Source organism: Macrobrachium nipponense, chromosome 28 (assembly GCF_015104395.2).
Source record: "Macrobrachium nipponense isolate FS-2020 chromosome 28, ASM1510439v2, whole genome shotgun sequence".
In the NCBI taxonomy this organism is placed as follows: Eukaryota; Metazoa; Arthropoda; class Malacostraca; order Decapoda; family Palaemonidae; genus Macrobrachium; species Macrobrachium nipponense.
Genome location: NC_087217.1, coordinates 43,977,318 through 43,982,317, shown reverse-complemented (window position 1 = coordinate 43,982,317; position 5,000 = coordinate 43,977,318). Strand labels below are relative to the sequence as shown.

At 41.4% G+C, this 5,000-nt stretch overlaps 1 protein-coding gene across 6 annotated transcripts in view; it reads left to right on the top strand.

Moving 5' to 3' along the window:
- Nucleotides 1–5,000, top strand: part of LOC135201700 (ATP-binding cassette sub-family C member 5-like) — a 362,327-nt gene that overhangs the window by 293,680 nt on the left and 63,647 nt on the right. The gene's annotated exons all lie outside the window — the stretch shown is intronic.

Below are 5,000 nucleotides of genomic sequence, written 5' to 3'. Positions count from 1 at the left end.
TTGGAAATTAGCGTGTTTTTGCTGGAAGTAAATTTGACGCTATGTGACTGACTGTACCCGACCCTAAGGAGGTAATCAAAGGGATTTGATTGAAAATTTGTATTATATGATAAAATATACAGAAATATGGAGCTCATCAAGATGACTTTATTGACGAAAATATTAGGCTTGATCATTTAAGATTGATTGAAGGATTAATACCCTGGCGTCACATTGTCTACTGCTAATTGACCTAAATCTGTTCACAATAATTTGAAAGACTCGTGGTCCCCTTAGGAGAGTAGTGCCGCCTGTGCACCTCGCTTGCTGCACAGTAGGCGTTACTAAAGGGCTTCCGTAGCATCCCCAAGGCCCGTAGTTGCGCCCATTTTTTCTATCCTTTTACTTTACCTCCATACCCGCATCCAATCTTCAATTTTGCTGTCCAACCTGTCGAATTATTCCTTACTGAAATATAAAAGATTTTGGGGTGTTATGCAAGTGTTAATAGGTCTTTATGTGCGCATAAATATGCTTACAGTGCACCGCGCGAAGTTCTCATAGCAGAGAACTTCACTGTTCATTGTCTTGTTTATGTATAATAGAGACAAATGACACATCTCTGGGGAGGTTCTTGACGTTCATGAATCATGTTGCCAAGTTCATTCCTGTCTCATATACTGAGAGCAATTGAAGATCTCTCTCTCACTCTCTCTCTCGTCCTCTCTCCTCTCTCTCTCTCTCGCTCTCTCTCTTCCCTCTCTCATCTCAAATTCTCCTCTCTCTCTTCTCTCTCTTTGAACGACAGTGGTAACGATAGGTTTCATGATAGCAAAAGTCTCTCTCTCTCTCTCTCTCTCTCTCTCTCTCTCTCTCTCTCTCTCTCATATTACTTTCGACGCTTCCCTGCTCTCTCTCTCTCTCTCGAATATATATATATATATATATATATATATATATATATATATATTATATTATATATATATATATATATATATATAACGTTTGGGGTGGGGGGAGATGGGTGCGGGGGGGGTGGGGATGGTTAAGGACCTCTGTTGTCGTCTTTAGGAGGCTTTGCAAAAGTAGGCACACGAGTGTTTTGGTCCTTGACTTAAGGACGTCTGGGAAAGCTATCCGGGACAGACGGAGAGAGAGAGAGAGAGAGAGAGAGAGAGAGAGAGAGAGAGAGAGAGAGAGAAGTCTTCCGCCATACATGATATGTAACGAATAGTACCTTACAAAATATCCTTTCAACTAATGTGTTGTTTTTTTAAGTAAATATTTAATTCATATTTCAGTTTACGAAGGAAAATTGAAAACAACGGAGTTGGTGCTAGACCTTTCGACACGCCGTCTTTTACAAGCAGAATCAGCTAGTACAGGACCGAGTGTCGAAAGGCCTATAAGCAACCACTAACTTGTTTCGCTTTCCCTTCGTGGCAGTTGCCTTTATTTATATATATTCATCACGTTCAATATCTTCGTGATTCAGTTATACAAATAACGGTACATATATATACTATATATACACGCACACACACACACACACATATATATATATATATATATATATATATATATATATATATATGTATGTATATATATATATATATATATATATATATATATATATATATATATATCACATAAATGGGAAAAGAGAGTCTTTTACACTTTGCAGTAAATGTTTTTTATTTTTTGTTTTGTCCAGGGTAATGGGATGATGGCATCTCCATATAATATTATTATTATTATTATTATTAACCAAACAAAAACTTCTTTCAGTTTTTTTCTGAAGATTGAAAAAGAAACCCACAAAATTACTGTGCATAACGTGTTTACTTATTAGTATTTACATTTTATTTTACTCAACACTCGAGTACTTTCAGTGTTGAGTATAATAAAATGTAAACTATAAGTAAACACGTTATGCACAGTAATTTTGTGGGTTTCTTTTTAAATTATTATTATTATTATTGAAAAAAATAGCCATTATTTTCAATAAAGTCAATATTAATGAAGGTCTTCTTACGGCATATATTATTATTATTATTATTATTATTATTATTATTATTATTATTATCGTACTTAACAAGCAGACCCTCTCTCAAGCATACTTTATTAAAAATAATGGCTACTTCAGCAGCGTTACACTTGTAGAGATTCTTCTCTATTTTCCGAATAGCGGCTGTTTCCGTGCTACTTAGACAGGCTAGTAGAGCGCCTATGGAGGTCATGATCAAATACAGAGTCAAAATTGGTGTATATATTTGAATTTTACAGATAAACTATGATACCTGAGTTATCAAAGTCATTAACGATATATATATATATATATATATATTATATATATATATATATATATATATATATATATATATATATATATATATATATATATGTCTCTCTCTCTCTCTCTCTCTCTCTCTTTTTCTTGAAGCAAGTGAGCTTTCGTCTGGAGCTGCCAGACATCCTTGGGCTGGGAAGCTGAGGATGGACTAATCTTGGAGCGGTGTCCGTCCTCGTTTATATTTGGAGTTGACAGCAGGGGGTCTGCCCTATGCTGATCTACTATTGGCTGGTGGCGGTAGGTCTTCGTTTTCATTGGTGTCTTGAACCGGGTCTCAAGCCACTTTCCACGCGTTGATGGTTGCGATGCTGTAAGTCCTGCAGCCGCCTTGACCTCCTTAGCGGCGCGGTTACGTTGATGGGCGTTTCGCTACGCTGCGGGACGTCACGGCTAACTTGATTATGGTTGGCTGCAGGAGTATCTCGTTCGGGGGCGTTGTCTTCCGTAGAGTTGTCGTGCTCGGTGGTGTCATTGTTGGTGGCAGGTCTTCTCATACTCGTAGGGAGGAGAAATTCTTCCTGCGTCGTATTTAGTGTAGGTTTTACTTGCTGGATGAGAAGCGCCTCCAGCAGGCGTAACCGACGGGCATCAGGGGCCTTCCCGATGATCTTCGTGTTTTGGATGATCACATCCCGGGAGATGGCCTCTTGATGTTTGTTGCGGGCGTGATTCTTGATAGCCCCCTCTTGGGCGTGGCATGAGAGTCTCTTCGACAGGCGCATGGTAGTCATACCAAACGTAGGCGCCGCTGCAACCGCGGACTGGGCATGTATACTGGTACAACACATGCGTCTGCTTCAGGGGTCTCGTACCTGTGGAGAGGGGTTATTTTTCATAATAAGGTCGCGCGTCCTCCGATTCTGGTAGTAAATAATTAGGTCGATATTTTTGGTGTCGTCGGACGGGGATACATTTTCAGAAATAATTTTCTTACTGAGTCCTCTTCTTCACGGTAATGTGAACTCATGAAGGCTTTATAATACAGCTTGATATTATCCTGGGGGCGGGGTTGCGGGCTCTCACTACCGTACCATTTCTCCAGGGCTGTACGGACTTCTCTGCTTATTAATTTATTTGAATACCCGTTATATACGAGTACTTGGGAGGCGCGGTCGAGTTCCTGATGAGTATCCTGCCAGGTCGAGCAGTGGGAGAGGGCCCTCCTGACGAAGGCCCTGACGGTCGTGTTTTTGAATCTGGCGGGACACTCGCTATCACCATTGAGGCAAAGTCCTAGGTTGGTTTTCTTTGTGTAGACGGAAGTACGGAGGCCGTCTTCCGTCTTACTCACAAGGACGTCGAGGAAGGGGAGCCGATCGTCGGTGCTGTATTCAACCGTGTAATTCAGCACGCTGCACTGCTGAAATGCCTGACGGAGGGCTTCTACCTCATTTTTGGCGTCGACTTGAACAGAGATGTCGTCGATATATCGTCCATAGCTGCGGGGTTGCTGCATCCTAGCAAAGACTCGTTCCTCCACGGTGCCCATGTAAAAGTTAGCGAAGAGTACCCCCAGTGGGGAGCCCATCGCTACGCCGTCCTTTCGGCGGTACATCTGGCCACGGTGGGTGGAGAAAGGGGCCTTCTTCGTGCTGATATCCAGCAGCGTACGGAGCGAGGCTTCGGGTATGTTGAGGGGCGCCGTCGACCGACTCCTGTAGACACTCTCAAGGATGATGTCAATGGTTTCGTCGACAGGCACGTTCATAAACAGGGACTCTACGTCCAGCGAGGCGATAATCCCGGTGCCAGGGGCGTCCTTGATGACTTCTAGGAATTCTACTGACGACTGCAGGCTGTACCGACTCGGGACGTAGGGGGTCAAAATTTGGTTAAGACGTTTAGCCAAGCCGCTATTCGGAAAATAGAGAAGAATCTCTACAAGTGTAACGCTGCTGAAGTAGCCATTACTTTTAATAAAGCATTATTATTATTATTATTATTATTATTATTATTATTATTATTATTATTATTATTATTATTATTATCATACAGAAGATGAACCGTGTTCCTGTGGAACAAGCCCATACGAGCCATTGACATGAAATATGGTTGGTAAGTTGGAATTACAATGGCACACGAGAGTCACTTATGACGAGAGATGAGCTGTAGTAATACGTTCCAAGGACTGAGATTAACTTTGAAGTCTCTTTAGGAAAAGGGGGGGAAAAATAGTCGAGATAATACTTGGACTTGTTACGAACAGTTTTTTTGGAAGTCTTGTTGTAACTAGAACGCAGAGATGTGTTGGGTACACACAAAAACTAGTAAGAAATACGTATAATGTATGAAACTCTCACATGAGCCCTATGAAACGTTCAGCCACGGCACGGTGGTGGCCTGTGATGTTTCAAGGCTAAATTTAACCTCAAGCAAAATAAAAAAACTACTGAGGCTAGAGGCTGCAATTTGGTATGTTTAATAACTGGAGGGTGGGTGATCTACATACCAGTTTGCAGCCCTCTAGCCCCAGTAGTTTCTAAGATCTGAGAGCGGACAGAAAAAGCGCGGAAGGACAGACAAATAGCCATCTAAATCGTTTTCTCTTACAGACAACTTAAGAGAAAAAATAAATACAAGTGTCACTCTCACCAAGAGCTGCAATTATGCACACACACATTCATGCTTCACAACGATGACGCTGCGAAAAGCTTCGAATTAATTGCAT